The 20,285-nt window shown below is 34.9% G+C and overlaps 1 protein-coding gene across 4 annotated transcripts in view; it reads left to right on the top strand.

The window, feature by feature from the left end:
- IRSp53 (Insulin receptor substrate 53 kDa) overlaps positions 1-20,285 on the top strand; it is a 172,302-nt gene that overhangs the window by 95,780 nt on the left and 56,237 nt on the right. For 2 of the 4 annotated variants that reach the window (XM_028312593.1, XM_028312589.1), the window contains exon 2: positions 1,190-1,244. The exons of 1 other annotated variant lie outside the window; for it this stretch is intronic. The gene's annotated coding sequence lies outside the window, so the exon portion shown is untranslated. Of the gene's footprint in view, positions 1-1,189; positions 1,249-20,285 lie in introns of all 4 variants that reach the window. One more of the 4 variants, XM_028312590.1, reaches the window with a different exon arrangement.

The raw sequence follows: 20,285 nt of genomic DNA, 5'->3' as shown, positions 1-20,285 counted from the left end.
GATACATTGATTCATTGGGTTAAATTCTATAGACTTTGGAAATCAAATAAGTTATGATATTAATAGATTGTTTCAAACGGAGATTACTTTCTTGTTGATCTATTTTTTTTTAATTTTCATTCAAAGGGTCTTAAAAATTTCAGAGTCAATCTTAACCTCGGTGTAATCTCAGTCCTTGTTTGTAAGTTAACTAACCTTATTTGCACCACCTTATCTATACTTATAATAAATCTGTAGAGAGGTCAATTCTGTACATGAAATATATTTTCAAAATAACTATCAGGGGGTGATTAGTGATCGATACTGATGCTAAAAATGCAATCAGTAAAATTTTTGTCTGACTGTCTGTCTGTCTGTATGTTCCTTCCTTACCTATAGAAACAAAAACTACTGAACGGATTTTAACGAAACTTGGTGCAATTATTTTTCATACTCCTGGGCAGGTTAAAGTATACTTAGGAATTCCCACGGGAATGGGAATTAGCGTGAAAATCCTTTTGTATGAAAAATCTAAACCGCTTAAGTTAGACGCTTGAAATTTGGCATACAGGTACCTTAGTAAACTTAAAGCTTAGTTACAACAGGATATTGAAAAATTCCCACGGGAACGGGAGTTAGCGGGAAAAAAACATTTGTATGAAAAAATCTAAACCGCGTAAGATATATGAAGGGGGTAAAACGGGATCTATGCGTACGAAGTCGCGGGCGGTCGCTAGTTTTAACTGTAACAATAACCGCTGCTCTTGTATGGAGTTTGACAGATTTTTGATGTTTGGCAAAGTCAAAGTCAGATGGTGTAACCCAGCCTAAGTATTTTAAAACAGAGAATAAAACTCGGGACTAAAAGATCATTTGGACTAATTAACTTACTACAGGCGTTGGTATAACTAATGAGTGGCTACTAGTATCAAAGCAGCGTGTGTTTTGGACGTGTGAGTGGAGACCGTGTTTTGGCAAACGCTGAGCTAGGTGTCATCTAGAAAGATGATGTCACAGTATTATATGAACCTAGATTTTAATGACCTAATACATATCCTGACATTCTCTATTCTCTATAACGCAGTCTCTATATAAAGTCAGCTCAGAGAGAAACCAGATAAGTCAAAAATAAAGATTGGTGTAGCTAGGACGTTTGACATAGGTACTTACTCGTGTTATATTTAATAAAACATTTTTTATTTCATTGCAGGTATTTCACTTTTTGCTAATACAAGAAGTGATATTGCTGAGGAGAAAACGTAATTGTAAGTAAGTAGTTATTTTTAACAAGCTTTTTGAAACACACATGCCTGAGAATCCAGAATCCAGCTAGATTTAATTGCGATATGGTTGCATTCATGCACTTCTTTGTATGAAACGATTATGAAATCCTAAACTAGCACTGTCCAGTGCCTACTGCAGATTTTAAGATGCGTTTTAACACCTAATGGTCCAAGATCAAACTTTATAATAACCTGTCTTGGTAAACTGTATAATAGCTATTTGATAAAATATATCCGGCTATAATAATTACAACTGTACGAAGAAACTTATCGCCCGCTCGGTAGAGCGTAACTTGAACGTACTACGTTCTTAAGTTAGTGAATTGCACATTTCATGCGTTATAGTCAAGAGTACCGGGTTAGCTTTTATTTTTATTTTTTTAATTACAGCGAGAAACTATTCTTATCTCTCAAAAAAAAAAACTACCTATTTAAGAAAGTCAACATCTACATTTATCTCTAATTATCTGGTGATAAACTACCAGACTTAAAAAAAACGTATTTCCCAGATAGCTTGACCTACAATACTTTTTTAAAAATCTATTTAGGAAAACGGTTACATTTTAAATAATTAAAAACCTTTCAGCAGCCAGTTATTTTACATCAAGACACGTAACTAACATCGATGCTGTTGTGCTTAATACTAACGCAATAATACACTGGTACCATTGATTGAATTGTCATATCCATATGCAAGTAATCTTCGAGCCTTCGAGAATAATAATTCAACCATTAATTAAATTAAAACTAACTAAACTGACTCAGCCAACCGTCCAATCCAGAGGACCATGAAAATCATTCAATTTGCACTCGAGATAATATTTAAAAGTTAAACTTCATATTTATTTATGTATCCTGATATCATCAACGTATATTTTCCCAGACAACTTAACAACACAGATAAAATTAGAAAAATACAGCTTACTACAAGTTAATTTTACACTGAGTTACTCGTCCGTCTGTGGTCGGCAGACCGTGACGAAGTACAGTCAGCATATACATGTCTGTTCTGAAATAGCATCTATCACAACTGCATAAGTGTCTCAGTGCTTAGATGTCGTCTATGCTTACTATCGTGCGCTTTTGATCTCGCACTCAGCATTTGCAAGACGCCCGCATAATCTTGTGAACAAAATTCTTCATTTTGTCGGTCAGAAAGTCGTCTGGAATTTTTAACACTCTTCGTTCATTAAGTTCGTCTGCTAAGCTGCGAAGTTTAATCTGCCAAGTTAATTTGCTCTATAAAGTTTTATCACTCGTGCCGAAAATGGAACATGAGTTTTTGTAGTTGTCAAGGAAAGTAATAGGTGGTAGTTACACAAAAATAATTTAACAATCGACTAAATGTGATGTAGAGATTGACGGTAACTTACTGAATAGCTCCGTGTCCCACAGGCTGCATAATAGGTACCAATACAAAGCTAGAGTACTTTGATAAAATGTTAATTTCACGCTACGAAAAAACATGTGACGTCATAATTGCATACCTATGCTCTTGCTTTGACATTACAGTGATATCATCGCAGTATTTTCAAAACGTCTACGAACGTATTTAGTTGTTTAGATAAAGATACGCTTCGAATACATAACACTTAATAATTAGTTTCAAAAGTTATGCGTTTAGTTCTGTCTCTAAAAGATAAATTCTTGCTACATCATTTTAGGTAACAACGAAATTTGGGAAGCGCTCAAATCAAAGATTACAAATTAAATTACTGTGGAGGGGTTACTTAGCAAGATAAACGAAACTTCAAAGTTTATTAATTCAGCGAGCAGTCGAGGTGCGCTCTTTGGACTTGGACGAGTTTCAATCGCATGAAGACATCATACTTTTGACATTAAGGCTGAGTTGCACCACCTTATTTTAACCGTAACTATTGTTATATTATTATAACAACAACAGTACTTTTTGTATAGAGTTTGACAGATTTTTGACGTTTGTGAAAGTTAAAGTAAGTTCGTGCAACTCAGCTTAAATTTTGTAGCGCACGTCATGTCGTTTTATGGCTTGAGCTTGAATTTAATTTTTAAATAACACGTATTCTATAGTATATATTAATAATATATTGTTATACAGGGTGTCCCGTAAAGAGCGTGACAAACTTAAGGAGATGATAGACTAAGATTGACCATCTATAAAAAAAATGCTTTAGTAAAAGTAGCTCTCGAATGTTTACAAATCACATGAAGTACCACTCCAGAGAGTTTTGTTTAATTTTAATCGAAATTGTAGTCCTAATGTAATATTTGTTATATTAACTTATTTATCTTCAGAATAATATATTTTCAAAATACTTATTGATTCACATGAGTAAGTTAGCTATTCTCCCTGGATAGGCAAAATTTCACCCTGAAAGGCTTTTCACGAAACGAAACGAACTCGTAAGATTATACTTGTAACTACCTGATAAGCGAAGTTAAATAGAAGCGTGTAATAACTATTTCACTAAAATAATGGTTCTAATAATACACCCTTTTCTCGATTAAACTTAATCTCCCTATATCTATCATGGCTTACAAGAAAAGTCGTAAGGAACAGGGTATTAGTAAAATAATAGGCGCAACTTTGGTCTGGTCTAATATCGTGGTTCAGATTTAATCAGGGAAGTTACTAACTGTACTTTGTGTTTGGATAAACTGCTTTTGCGGGCTAATTAAAAAATATTGGTCCAGTTCAGCCGAGGGTAAGGAGAAAAGTTTTAATACCTTACTCAAGCGTTCTTAGAAAGTGGTTCTGGGTGTGTTTGACAATCAAAATATTTCTATGAAATTTTATTAACGCCTCCGCAGTGCAGTGCAGAGTAAAACTTTCGACTTGGACGTTCTGGGTTTGCAGATGGGACACGCAGTGTATTAATTAACAAAACCCATCCAAGTACCATTATCTAAGCAATTAGCAAAAGAAAACTTTATCCCCGAAAAAATGAATGGGCAGGTAGGATTAACTAACTTTATCACAAAGTTGTCAAAGTTCGAATTTGTCCAAAAATTGTTTGGGACTAAAAATCAATGGTTACGGTGACTTTACCTTTAAAACCCGGTGAAACGAAATCCGCTGGTTGTCCACAAAAACAGAAGAACAAAAGGGAAGTTAGAAAGTATTTGGATCACGTCCACGGACAGTGCCCCGGGCCTTGGAGACTTTTAATTAATTTTAAAAACGTCTATTGTTAATTACGTCTAAAAGTGCAAACTCTCGTGTCCCGTTTTGGACACACATACACATTGTATCTGCTTAATTTTATTTTGCTGCATTAAAGTAATGAATGTGAATTTAAGTAGTCTTATAAATACTTTTGTTCTGTGAACGCAAAATAATATTCGTTTGTATTTCTTTCTGACACAACTAGACTGAAAGTGACCGGACTTCCGCCAGCTGACAGCTGACGTAATATTAATTTACTTAATTTTATTTGAGAAAAATAATTAGGATTTTGCGTAACAACAAAAAATCCATGGAAATACGAGACAGACCAAAATCAATCTCGGGCAAGAGCTTATAGATAACAAAAGGCTAACAAGAATTGATTATAATTATATAATATTATAAGTTAACGTAACAAAATTATCACAATACATCATAGTAAGCACTCTATCTTCATTATTAAGCACTAATCCGATTATTAATATCTCCAATAAAGCTAAAGTTTCGATGTATCAGGCGCACGGAAAGTCAAATATTTGAAGCTTCATTCTAATATACTCGTATCTTATATATTACACCGAGCTGCTGTAATTAGGAAGCAGGATTGGATTACCCCAACATTCTTCATTAACTTAATGAAATAAGATAGCGCTTATCAAACCGGCCTTTTAAATAGGAGAATTAAGAAAATAGCCGTTCGGTAGGACCTTCGGACTGGTCTCAATTTGTAATTAATTTTCTTCTATTTGAGATTAAAATTTAATTAGCTTAATATCTTCCTATTTACCTTCTTAATCTTGTTTCATTACATTTAATTCTGTTAGGTGTTTTGTTTGACTAGCAAAAAATAAGTTAACTTTTTATTATTTTCGTGTTGGGTATAAATGTCAAAAATATTATTTGAAAAGGGCTGTAAAGTTATTTAAAAGTGATCCATTTGATTGAAATACCTGTGAAAAACAAAAAATCAACACACACTCGCAATAAAAAAGTTAATTAATTGACGAGCGACACGCAGTGCGAGTGCGTTTTATCGCCCCCGGTGCGCGTACGAATTATACTAGATACGGATGTATCTTGTCCGCCGGTATCAAATAAATGAGTCCGTTCAGTTTGATTCATGTGAATGGGGAGCGGGAAATACCCGGCAACAAATAAAACGTCCAACTACCGAACTACGGACCGCATTCGGTGCATCCACGCCACGAGGGCTACCTTTAACCGCCCGTTCTTTTTTCTCAAAAAATCAAACTCATTGACAATTTGTCACGTACCGCACCGTTCCATAAATTAGTTTTTTGTTCCAAAAAATATAACGCTCTAATAAACCTTGATTGGAATGGCGTAATGTTTCAACAGTTATTTATTTCGGAACATAAAAGCTGAATTCAAATCTCGTTATGAAAGAGTTGCAAATCATGTATATGCAAATTGAGTGTTTAGTATGTAGGTGTTAATGAAGCTTAGTGGCTATCATTACTTTGAATGGAAAGTTGGGTGGGTTTTGTTTGTTTTTAGTCATTATTCATTATAGTGGAGGGGTTAGTGAAACGAGTTGGTTGTCCATTACTATGATTGGATAGAGCTTTGACCAATGCATAGCGTCGTCTGAAATGTATTTAATACGTCACTAAATGAACCCTGGTGACCTAATAGAGTAATTGTGTGCTTAAACCTCGCAATTTCCTACGTCCCTTCGGCCACGCAGTCAAAAAGTAAAAACTAGACGCACACAAAGCGGCAGCAATTAAGCGACCCGCCCGCCCGTGCACGCCGCATGTTATGTACTGCCGGCCAACGCTCCTGCATCTGTATTTGACACTCAGTATAATTACATTGAACGTTTTTTAACTAGCGTTATACAACATTTTCCTTTTGATTTCCCGTAACTTCATATTCATGAGTAAAAACTACTTAGTTAAAAATGTGTTAAGAACATGTGTTCCTAAAATACATATTTTCAAAGATTACAATAGTTTTTTTTCCAACATTTAACCTTTAGTGACTGACGGGGACCGCTACCAATAGATTAACGTGGAAAGCATTAGTGGAGGCCTATGTTAAGCAGTGGACGTCCTATGGCTGAAATGATGATGATGATGATGATGATGATGACTGACGGGGGCTTCTCAGGCCTTGAAAAAGTCAAATTGTTGAATTTCTCCTCTCCCACGTGCACGACACACGCGAATCTTTTAGTACCTTCGAGTTTCATTGTGCCGAGGCTGTCAACAACTTTGCACGTGATCGCACGCGCAATTTCAGTAGGTAAATTGATTTTAAAGTTTCTTTACATTATTTTGTATGAAAAATAAGTCGAAAAAAATTTATTACTTGAATAAAAATCTTAATGCCGTAAATTTTTTGAAGTGGTCATATATACCCTAGAGTTACAGGATGTCGTCAGGAACACGCTGTATAGCTAAATAGGGATGTTTATCTAAAAACGTAGAGGTTATTGAGGAACGCTTTGTAGCACTATTGCACCAAAATCAACCCCTCATCGTTTCACCCTTACTGAAGCATTAATTTTCATAAAGAGCTTTCTTGAATCCATAATTGCAGCCCATAAATGTTACTTTATGTTTCTTAGGTGTTCCTAATTCATCTTAAGGGTTACTAGTATCAGCAAGTGTATCGGTTTTCGGTGTGAATTTTGAGTAACTTAAGATACGTCAAGGAAATAAAGGTACTTATTATTATGAGTACCTACTTGATCATGTTCTAAACTTTTATCAAAGAAAACTGTTTCTTTAATAAAAACCAGTATCAGCACTTATAAAACCAAGATCCAGCAGTAAGTACTAGACTGCATTTTCCCAGTCAAATTATTGCTCGTTATGCTAAGCATGAAAAGTAAAACTTTTCGAATTGAGATAGCTCTTTGCAAATCCATTCAGTCAGCAGTTTTAAGTTTAATATAACTACAAAACTATAATGGATTTTAAAAGGTTATGAATTTTTTTTATTTACTTACTGTAAAAGTATTTCGTTCGTTCGTTCGTTTCAGCCGAAAGACGTCCACTGCTGGACAAAGGCCCCCCCTAGTATTTAACTAGGTGTTATTATAGCTGTAGAGTTTAACTGAGTCAGTGGCTGAGGAATGGGAGCGATACGGGAGGGTGTTTTTTATTGCATCAAATGTCATCGAAACCTCAGATTTGTGTGTTCTGTCACATCATAAATTATGTCAAAATTCCGTGCCGCTCCCATGCCTCAGGCACTACTGTCTCAGTTATGTGCTAAAGATATAATTTGAAGTCTTAGGCTGAGTTGCACCACCTAACTGTAACAGTAACTGTATAACGATAACTAGTCTGTTTTGTATGGAGTTTGACAGATATCTGAAGTTTTTTAAAATCAAAGTAAGATGGTGCAATCCAGCCTTAACTATTAGGGCTGTGTTTATGACTTGGTAGTATGTTAAGTCATAGCTCAATAGATGTCATAGCACAATAATCCGTATGGTAATCACGTCTGCCGTCTTGTTGACTCTGTGGGACGCGGGAGGTTTGTTAACGGCTGAGCTATTAACCAAACGGCTTAATGGTATGCATACTCAGGACTTCTGAATTGAGATAATTATAACTAATACCAACCTATTAAAAAATCTAATGTTAATAGCTAATACACGTAATAGTACTTATTCTACTCGTAAAGACGTTTTACTAAACATAAGTCATACTACAATAGCTTTGTTTTAATTTTTTTAACCAGCCCAACTAAACTTTGTGGATAAAAAAACTTTATTTTCTTTCATAATTGTGTATGATCCATATTTATTTTTGCAATAACATAAATTTTTAAATTTTGGGCATAAAAATATAACAAAGTGCATTCAACTCCCTGAGAAGGGTTGTGACTCATGAATTTTTAACATTTTCGCCCCAAGTGTTTCGTGTTCGAACGTACGCGGCCATGCGTGTAATATCTCTAGGTACCATTGATTGCTTCTCCAGGGAACGGAATTATTTGATTACATCCACTGGGTCGGCGAAATAGTCCTATTACTAAGTAAGGGTCTTATTTAACGAGCATCCCTCTACTTAATACCCTTGTTTACTCGTTGTAAAATAACTGTAATAACGCGGCGATACACGTTATTAGGTACCTACCTTAAAACTTGGTCTAGCTTGTACGAGTATAGTGTTAATAAAAGCTTGCTTTAAAAATATATCTGAATGAAACGAAAATCAAAACTATTTTCAGTTTCAACAGTGCTCACGCAAATATGGCAAATTGGATAAAGTCATTCACACCCCAATGAAAGTAAGCACAATCGCATTAAAACGAGTAGAGTTTCAGTCAGCTGCTGCAAACATTTTCGTACAAACTGTTGGAAAATTTCGCAGCCGCACGCTCCCTTCAAAGTTTGGACCACAAAGTAATACAGTTTGGGACAAATCGGGCTCGATGCCGGGACGTAGGGTTATTGCGTGCTGCACGTTGCGACACCTGTTTCTGACACCGCAAAGGACTACTCCGCATCACAATATTACACTTATTGCAAACATGCACACACCATCACTCATGACGTAGGTACAGCACGCTTCATAACACACACACGCCCGTTTATCCCAGACCAGACGGTTTTGACCAAATCTGTTTTAGCCGGGGCAGGGGAATTAATCATTCCGTGTGCACATTGCAGATCACCGCGTAATAAGTTTGGAATCGGCATCGGTAATAATGATTGTTGGCTTTTAGTAAACACGTCGCGTGGTGCTATGTGTACGCAACATATCTGTTTGACTTGGTTAAGTGATGTTTTAGTAAATACGCCGCTTACAGAGCGGATCTAGAGTTCTAGACTTGATTGCAGTACAACGGCACGCAAACAGAAAACATCCCTGTATACTTCCACTGCTTTTAATTAAAACATTTGCGAATACCTTCATTTATCAAATTCAAAGCAGGGGACTTTACATATATCATAATTTAAATTAGGGACAATAGTTTTGGTATGGAATAGTAAAGAAAACAATAGGCATTCAATTAAAGCAATATTGTATCAAGGGAGCGAAATAGCTGGACTGGCAATAGCCGCGCTGAGTGGGCATTATTGCCAGTTATTAGGTCCGCCCGGTTTATCCTTGCCAAACGCTCTGAATCCCAAATAGCTATAGAATTTCCCGGGAATAAAAGGTGGACCAATGGAGTCACGCAGAAATACTTATCGGACCATGTGTATTAATTAATGAGAACCTTTTACAAAATACTTCGCTGTTTATTATCGTACTTTAGAATTGGGTTGTAAATTAATTCCCGATCCAAAATGGGTGGATAATAATAATGTCCTCCGGCATTTTTATTAGTGGAGCAAAATTTAATTTCGTTTGATGTAGGCTGATAATCTGGGGTGTCACTTTGAGATGAGAAGTCTCTCGGAGTGGGTTTCGAATTCATTACGTTTGCCTGAATTTTATTATCCGGTGTACGTACAGTGTTTTATATTGTCTCGTCTTAGGATCAACCCAAAAAGGATGAAAAGACACTCGGCATTTTCACTGAGACGGGAGATGCGGCAGGGGAGTCCCCGTAAGAAAGATGGATCCCCTTTCTCAAGTGGCTTAAAGAATCACGTTCAAACGTGTTGCCTATTTATTTTTGCTGTTTAATTTACCTTTTGCTTTGTTCCCGTCCTTTGTCGTTTTATTGCATAGCTACAGGGATCAGTTGAGCGTAATATAAGATAATTTTACAGAATTCTTCTTTATTGTTTGGCTATGTGAACAAAACACTTCAAAGTAATAACAACGTTATTTTTAGATGTGATTGTATGATATTATTTTTAATGTTTCAACGTCTTTTATTTGTTGTGAAACAAACAACGACAATGCCATCAGTTTCAGCTGTAACCATTCCCTTTGTCATCAGTCACAGACATTGACTTTCACATAAATTTACTGTTCTTCTCAGCAAATGTTATAAAAACTTTTTTACGGCCCCAAGAAAATAAAATGGAACTTTTTACGAGTCTCAATTTTAGGTAACACTTTCAATACAATTGTTGCTGGGCGCTGAAGTAAGATGCTAGAAGAAATTTTACGCAAACCCCCTACTAATTACGTTCCCTAAAATAACGTAAAGCACACCAACCTACGTAATAGTTTTACGATTTTGACCTTATTATTTTTAACCTAATAATATAAGTTGAGCTGTCGTGGTTGTAATTCAAAACATTAAAAATGTAAAACCATAAGTGTACTTTCAATTCATACGTTCCATTTTAGAGAGTCACAAAAAAGTATAAAATTTAAACGACCTAGTTTTTGAGTCGCACCATATGCCTTGCACGTGGTGCGCGGTGGAAAAAATACAATTTTATAAACGCTTAGAAAAACGGCGCAACATATTGAAAACTGCTTGCACAATAAAGTGTTCGTCAAACCTCACAGCAATGGAAATTGAAATCTTTTTGACTTTTACTCGTGTTTCCGTTGGATATTGGCCTGTTTCAAACTGTGGAGAGTAGTGCCGTTTGTCATTGGGATAGACTGGAAGGCTTATAGCACCTAAAAGCCTGAAATTAATATGCTGTGGCCTTATCCACTAGTGGAAGCTTGTGTACGCACATAGTAAAATTGAGCTATCCCAATTGATAGCAGTAATGATGATTAATTAAAAGTGTAAAAGTCACTAATTTGGGTTTGAGTGCGTTTTATTTAGTGGAAATGTTATTTCAAACGTTTATTTTATTTAGAAACTAACGTTCATAAGGTATTTATTCTCAAACTTTTTGTAGATACAAAGAACGTGAACGTTTTAGATTTTTAGCAAGGCAACACCATAACTCCCCGGGCCGGGCAGGGTAATTCCCCTGCACATAGGGCTTCTGTCTGCGGCAGCGCTGAGTGGGCAATGGTTCCGCTATCGATCTCCTTAATTGATAAATCTTGGCCGACGCAGCTCTTTGCAATTAAGGGCTCCTATGCTATGCAAGTGTTCGTGGAACGAGGAATTTAATGCTTAGTCGTAACTCGAGCATAGATGTTAATTAAGAGTTGAGTCAAAGCAACAGTTTGTATAAAATTAAGTGCACTCTCAGCCGATCCAGCGGAATACTAAACGAGATAACTTTCCCGATCCGAAGCCAATTCTAAAATGAACTAAACTAGTTTTGGGAAATGTTTATGAAGTGTCCGTTCGGTTGCAGTTTCTGTTTCAATTGTGAATTATTGCGGGGCTTTGTCTCATTGATGAAATGAAATTAAACTAGGTAGATGTTGTGTTTAAAATAACTAGTTTAAGTCATGTATAAAGTTAAATTAGGTTCTTTTTTTGGGAAAAAATCTTATTTTAATCAGGCCAATTAATTTATACGATAATCCTGGTGGTTAAAAGGAATTGGACTAGGAATTGCATGCTAGCTGCAGGTACGGGTTCTCCCTGTAGTCTTTTAATTTCGTATGTAGAATCAGAAAATTGGATTATCTTTTCATGCCTTTTTACTTTCTTCGGAAGAAGAAAAAGCCTTCTCATTCTCAATATGGAAAATAAGTTAGCTGAAAATAACAGTATTTTTGGTTTTTCATCTGGTTCCAGTCATTTTTGTGCAGTAATGCTATTAAATAATATCCGAGTCTAGCCAGGATAATTATATTTAACCGAGACAAACTCCCTTGGCCAATCTGTATCCTTCATAATAGCTGTCTCAACTTGGCTCAGGCGTTACCGAATTTGGCTATTGATCGTGGGTAATTGAAACGGATCGAGTAGTGCGATTCGGGGCACGTAGCTAGTGCGGGAAACGTGTCCGAGATCTCGGATACTCAATACATTATCGTTATCACAGCGAGAAATCAATTATCGACATGTGTTTGCTTATAACTTGCGGATCGTTATGCGACGTGCCGCCTCTAGTGTTCCGGGTACAGTTATGATTTTGTTTTAGCAAATTATCGATGAAAGCATTTTGTTGTAGTCAAAATAAATATTAGCGAAGCTTTTTTGTTGGCGATTTGGCATTATCATAGTACTCGTTTAAGATAGAAAGAGTGGAACTCAAATACATATTAGTATGCCAGTAAACTTCTCATTTAGGTACCTACCTATTTTATTTTTATAGGTAACTACTAAGCTACACAGGCTTTCAGTATCGAAACTAAGTTTGAAAGAGGATTATGGATTAATATAAAAACATCTAAAATAAATAAATGTATTTAGAAACCACATACCTAAGCTAATTTAATATGTTTGTCTTGTTTTAGTATTAGAAAATATATTCTACTCCCCAGAATTTGAACGATTATTATGAAAAATAACTTCGTATATGCTGACTCAGAGCGAACGGCTTTTTAATAACCATTATTTTGTATCACATCGTATCTACCCTATTTCATCGGCGAGTATGGAAAGTTCTTTTGCAGAATAACCGAGTTAAATCAACCATAAATTTGCCCGAAAATGGGCCTTTCGTATAAGTTATCATTGGCAGTTAGGAGCGAGCCACGAATTTTATCTTCCGATAGATAAGAACGAGGCTCAGGCGGAATATTCTTACAAGCATTTGAGTTTGCACGCATGTTTACGACACTTGAATTTTGGCAAAGTTCGGTTTAGGGTTATGATGATACATAAAAGATGTAAGTACATAAAGAGTGGATGAACTGGTTAAGGATCACAGTAGAGATAAATGTCAATCGGTTTTTAATATATCGTGGGAATTAGATAAAAGGACGTAAAATCCCACAGCATGATTTAATGTGGTTGACATCCAGATAAAACATGAATGTTTAGCACAAAACAAAGGCAAATAAATATTACCATAGCGTTCGAATAAACATGCCGATGCATTAAACAAACAATGAGGAAATTAATTCATACGATAAGCCCAAATGAAGTAATTCCGCGCGTGCGAGTGTTCAAAATGAATGCCCAAGTTGCGTTGCTCCGAACGAAAACAATTTGATTGTTCCCACGCGTTGAATTAGCAAACTCGGCCGGGACACAACTGAGAGAGATTGAGTACAGTTTTAATGATCCAATGGCATAGGAACGAGCGATATGATATTGTAGGAGATAAGAGGAACTTAGAAGAAAGAGCTTTAGGTACTGTAGAGTGCACAAGCACATCCCAAAACTGACGCTTATCCGTAGCTAGGCGTTGATAATGATTGAGAGTCTTAAATTAGGAGAGAGATTGTCAAAACATTTAATTTTTGTTTTACTTATAAATGTTTTGGAAAACATTATTGTAATTCAGCATTACAAAATGAAAATTCGTGTTGAAAATGTGTTCGGAAAGCATTCAAGTGAAAAATCATGTTCCAGGTATGTTTGGCAACACTAAATACAAAAATCATAACAACCAGCTCTACATTGGTTTTGTTTCGTTTTGTAGATTAAACTAACATTAAAGAAAAACATTAGTAGGTACCTTTTGGAAGAGAACCTACTTAATCCAGCTATATTATAATCGTCCCATTTGCGATATTAGCTTCATATTACTAAGAAATTAAAGTAAAATTAGGATGCGTAGCGTACTTACGAGTCAAAGAGACAATTGTTTGCCATTACGGGAAATTTCCAAGTATCTCCCCTTATGTGTTTCGATTAGATTCTAATGTATTAAGAAACATTTCGTGTCTCAAATTGTCCTATATTTAGTAAAGTACCATCTAAGTGCTATCACGTAATTAGAGTAAAAGTGAGTGTCCTATTAAAATAACATTTCGTCTCAAATGCTCTATTATTAGCACGTAAAGTAGTGTCTAAGTGTTATCACGTAATTAGTATGAAAGTAAGTCGTATTAAATCTACAATGAGGGTGGCATGTTAATTAATTTACAAAACTCTCTATAAATAAATAAAGAGAAAAAAAGTCCTATTAAAATGACTTAACATCTAAAAACGTTTAAAAATAGACCGTTCCAGTATTCATTGAGAGATCAGATTAATTTCGCTGGCAACTCGTGCATAAAATAAGCCGTAATAAGATTACGAAAGCTGCTTTACTGCCCGAGTGCCCGGATTATTATCGTTTTTACACGCTCCCATCTACTCGTACTGTTTACTATTATCTAAGAGCATCGCTTTTTACGCTACTTGCGACACTACAAGTGTGTCACCTCAGAGAAGTCTACACGGCGTGTTAATTGTCTTGCTGTGCTGTGGTAGGTTTTAGTGTTTCTTTAGTATATAATGGAGATATCAAATGGAAATGATCTCCAATGTAACTGAGATTGTAATGAAATGACTCAGTAGTTAACTCATTTCAAACATGTAAAAAGTTAGGAAACTATTTTCTTCAATTGTTTTTCTTACTTTTCGATTTATTTTTCTAACCTTCAGGCCCTGGATATATTTTTCCTAACGAGACATTTAAATTATGCCTTAAAAATTATACCTATAGCCTAAGGAAAATAGTTAGTAATCATTATAATAATTGACAAAGTGTTTAACTCTGCATTCCGAATGCACCTTTTTATAACTTGTTGAGAAAATTGCAATAATCAGCATTCAGCCACGGGGTAAATATTTGTGTTTACGACCGGTTGCAAGTGTTAGCTATGTTTGGTGATACTTCGGTTTCGTATATTTCTCGATATTGGTATTCTTTAAGGAAATCTAACAAGAACATACTCCTATTTACCACCCTAAATCAAAAATGTATACCTAATATTTCATTTATTTTATTAACACACGAAGTTATTAATTTTACTTCTTACCAAGGTCAATAACCGATACCTTTGTTAAACAAAATCCCAAAATAACTCACCTTATCAATTCAGTAACACAATCTTCGTTAAGAAAAATAAATCAGCCCTCAAGAAACTGGAAACCATAAAATTCCAATTCAGCAAATGGAAAACAGATTTCTTAGAGCATTTCCAAGAAACTGTCTATAAATTGCTTATGAAATGTCATTACCGTTTTGTCCCACGTTTCACTCAAGTTCACGCGAGTGCATCGTTATTGTGATGCAGCGATACTGGTTTCAATGCTTACTTTCACTCAATCAGTACATTGGGTTTCGTATTGAGTCTTGGTGTACACGGTTTCCTCATTAGCGCTTTTGTCGGCCGTCAGTCTGCCACCTGTGTGTAGGGCTGCGACACGACGTTCGATCGTCACAATATCACAGGTCATAGGAGATAGGTTGGGTTGACTGACGTCACAGTTCTGGTTATTGTTATTGGTTATATGCATGAGAGAATGCAGCCAAGACACAGAAGCTGGTCGATTGCTTGAGATAATTACTCGGTTTCCAGACTGTTATACATTTGGTTTATGTTTGACAATTAATCACTTGGAGATAGTAAGTAAATACAGGGTGGAAACGATAAGTGATCTCACTCGATTATTTCTAAAATATACAAGATATCAAAAAACTAGTTACTGATCCTGAAAGTGCTTCAAGAGCTCTATCAAACGGTACCAACAATAGATTAAAGAGTAAACTGAATCTATCCGAAAATTCAATGTTTCCGGTGTTACCCTGTATAGGTAACCGTACTATCATTAACAAAATATTATGCTCTATATTCAGAACGATTGTATGGATTTCGTTAGGTAAATAATGAGAAGGAAATATTAAAATTTACAAGTTAATACACCTAAATATTATGAAGATATAGATAAAATACTATTTATTTATTTTATCGAAAGACAATTTAATATTCCTTATTTACTCTTTCCCTTTTCTCTCTCATCTGGTTCAGGAATTTGAAACATATTTTTATTTTTATTTTTGCGACTCTTATGTATAACTTGAATGCGAGATTGGTACATTACTGTCACAAATGTACAAATCAAACTTAAAACCAAATCTGGGAGCCCTACCAATGTCGGTACAACACGTTAAGTTGGCCCCGAGAGCGGTGCGTGGCAAGCTCTAATCAAAGCGTGAGGTGTCTCTCCGGGCTTAATCTGTTCCTGTATACAATCCGATGTACCAACATCTGCACTTACCGCTTAAATTGAATTGTCTATCTACCTGGCAGTTATGTTGAGGAGAAGGTACAATTAACTGTGTCACATCTAACTCTAGCATCTTCTTGTCGTGTCGACAACAAACCTATACAGTGTCAGCCCAAAACTCCGCTACAAGAGTGGCGTTGTCAGTAGCAGTCATTGAATCTTCCTGCGTTTGGGCACGCAGGACACGACATCATGTGCTTCATCTCTACTTAACTCTAGGTAGTTGGGTAAAACTCATGACTTAAAACCACTTCTGACTGAATTTGGTAGTCGAAACTGTTTGTGACTTTGGGCATCGGTCAGAACTCATAACCATTTTTATACTGCGTATGTGGACAGATATTTTATATTGACAGTGTTTTGGAAACAACGTGATGACGGCAAATCAACAGTGGACGTGGTGAAATGGAAGATGTGTTTTCTACAGAATAAAATCACAATAACTGTCGTGTTCACGTTTTTGCAATATGACAACCGGACGTCAATAACTTAAGATGGTTAGATTAGATTAGATTACAGTCATATATCAGTCAAAATGCTAATACTGATTGCATGAGTTTGCAAACGTAAGTATACCAACAAAAAATACGGAACTCTTCAACTGCACTAAGCCACTTATCAATTCTTCACGCAACGTAACCTACGGTAGTAAATATTGATACCCATGTACATATGTTATTAAATTCACGCCTTCTTAGAACAATTCCAGTTGATCAGTAGGTATGGGTGTAGTATCAAATTGTAATGCTTCCTGATAAACGGCCTTCGCGTGGCAAATATCTTTTGTGTATGCATTCCAATGTCATAATTCAACATTTGATATTTTGATATGTTGGCCTACCGCAGCTGTATTTCCGGCATACTCCTAAAACAATTTAGACGTTCAAAGAATGCGTATTAAAAATTTTGTAAAACGTAAAAATCCTCAATACTTAGTACTTAATAAAAAAACATGTTTACGATAAGTAAAAGAAAAGGAAAAGGTTAAATAAGTAAATTAGTTTCATTATGAGTTAGGTAAATTAAACTTTGTTGCGTTTTTCGCATGCTACTGATTGACAACCTTTTTAGGGAATGAAAGCTTCTATGTATTTCATTTTTATTTTGCAAAAGATTTTGGTCACTTTTCATAAGAGGCACATGCAAAATATTATGTTCCAAAACAGTAGAACTTTTACTATTTGCGCCCTTGAAACACTCGCGTACGTCCAACGTTTGTATGGGAAACGTAAGTAGATGTCGCATTTTCTTGACATAGAAAGTAGGTCGGCGCTCAGTAAAGTTTCTTGGAACGATTCACTTTCAGCAGTAGAAGTACGTGATTAATATGAGCAAGTATGGGAACAGATGTACTTATTATCTCCGTTTGTTATTATCTATCATTGTTGTTTGTTCTTCGCCGTAAATATGCATTAGGCTATGTTGGCTTTTGCTAATTTGTGTAATGTGAGTCTTGCTACAACTGATTTGGTTTATAATTGAGTTCTTGATAATTTTTTTTGAAAAAAATATTCTGATGTTTAAGTATGCATGCATAGATTAGTAAACATATTATGTTTCTAATTTAAACGTAATTTCAACTTATAAGTTGTACTATAGTACCAAGTTACAACTTATTAGTACAGTTTTTCATGGGTTAACGATTTTTATCAAAGCTCTATCAATATTTTTAGTACCTATTAAGTAGGGTAAACCAGAGAGTGATTGCCCACTGGTAGTGATTGCCCGCTTTAAGAATAATATTGTCAGGTGCTGACTTTGAATCACTCTAGTTAGATTTGAATTTACTAAGTAGATGGCTCCGAGATCAATGTACAGTAGATTTAAAATTTACAATAGGAAACACTAAAAAAAACAGTTATGGCGGATTTTGTCAAGACGGGTGAAAATGTTACTCAAACAGGTAAAGACTTTAACAATTTTACTAAGGAATTACTTGCTTAGAGGTTAATTTTTTTTTGCAAGTTATTTAATATTCAACTAATGCTGTATAATCATGATGAAATTATAAGTGTTTTCTCCATTATCAATGAAAATAACTGACAAAATTTGATTTCTAACGGTCATTTTAACAGTGGGTAATCACTGCACGTAAATCTGTATATTTTTAGTTATTGCCCACCATCATTTCAGTTATTGCCATATGTTAATGTATAGTTATTGCCCAGGGCAATTATTATTAGAGTGTTGCCACCATGCAGTAGCAGTGTTTAAGTTGCTCATTGCTAGACTTGTTTTGCAATTTACAGGCATAAATATTTAAATGGCTTTTAATGTTTCATTTTCAGTATGCCAAAGACTCCAAAAGTTCAATATAGCATAGAAAATTTGCAAAAAGCGATCGAAGCTGTACAAAATTTATCTTGTAGATAAATTGTTGGATGCATCTTGTACTGAAAAATATGGTTTGGCTTGAAAAAATTGATAAAAATTCAAACGCAAATACAAAAAATGAAAATCCTACGTTAAATCTACTAGTGAAAATGTTAATTGTAAGGAAATAGATACAACTTTAGGGAAGAATAACCAACAGCTAACTGAGCAACCACTTGAACTGATATCAAAGAAGATAAAATAATAAATACATATAAAATTCAAATTTTTGCGTCATCTATGTTTTGAAGTAGATGATTCTGTCTCTACCGATTCTGACTCATCAACATCAGCTCAAGAAATATTTGATAATATGTTAATAAGGCCAAACGCAATTTATTTTGAAATTTTGAAGACTGTACTACTAGAATTTAAGTTTAATGTTTTGTTTTGTTTATTTAAAGCCTATTTTGTCATTTTAAAATTGATTATTTTGTTTTAAGATACTGGGCAATTACTGTGCTTTGATGTGGGCAATTAGTGTAAGTAATGGGCAATGACTGTACTTTTTGGAGGATTTTAAATTTATTACAATATTTTCTAAGTTACGTAAGTTTTAACTAAAAACTGTTAATATTCTGTTTAACAGTTTATTGAGTTATAAGAAAAAAGTCATAAATGGTCGATAATTAAAATACTTTCTTTAATTTTTCATCTCAATGTGTTTGAAATCTTTAAGTGGGCAATAGCTATACGGTTTACCCTACTTAATTTTAACATGCAAACAAATACATTAACTTTAATTGGAAAAAGGTACACAGACGAATTTGTTCAATAATAAAATTTGTGACTACAAATATTTCATAATTAAAGCACCGTAAATCATAAAAATATTTTATTGTATCGCACAAAAACAACAAGGTATCTCTCGTTATTAATTGATGAAGTTATTATTTTTTGATGACGCTTAATTAAAACCTCCTGGCGGATATTCCGAATAATTACGAAGCAATGCAGAGCGAATATTCCACGTAAAAACTTGATAGCGTCATTTTGACTTTGTTACGGGGTAAAATAAAGAAATTGATTTTAAATGAAGCTATCATTTAACGTTAAGTGGCCGTACCGGAATTATCCGGGCGTTAAAACAAAAAACGGTCGGCATTCGTAATTTAATAATTGGCTTTTGTTTTTTAAGTTAATTTAGTGTAGGATCACAGATTAATAATAAGTTGTCTAGTCAATTAGTTAAATTATCTAAATACTACACAATGTGAGATAAATCAGACAATGTAGTCTTTTTGTATGGTCGCGTGAGGTTTTATCCATTTCTTACATCAGATATTTATCATAATAAAAATAATTAGATTATAGATTGTGTTTCAAAGCTTTCAAACAAACAGTTTTTTGCTTGGTAATGAAGTAGATAACTTGGATATATTTTTCCACAAAAACCACGTTTGTGCTAATAAAACTTTTGCACAATAACTTACAACAGTGTCACACTGCGGTCTAATAGCGTCGCTGTGATATGATATTTAATTTCGCGATACCCTGACCCTCTCTGACGCAGCAGAAGGGCCCAACCCTCCTCTGCAAGTGACGTGTCATTTTCACCAACTATGCTTTATGGCTGTTCTGGG

Source organism: Ostrinia furnacalis, unplaced genomic scaffold (genome assembly GCF_004193835.3).
Source record: "Ostrinia furnacalis isolate ACB-3 unplaced genomic scaffold, ASM419383v2 OfSCF4045, whole genome shotgun sequence".
Lineage (NCBI taxonomy): Eukaryota > Metazoa > Arthropoda > Insecta > Lepidoptera > Crambidae > Ostrinia > Ostrinia furnacalis.
This window is presented reverse-complemented; position numbering and strand designations above follow the sequence as displayed.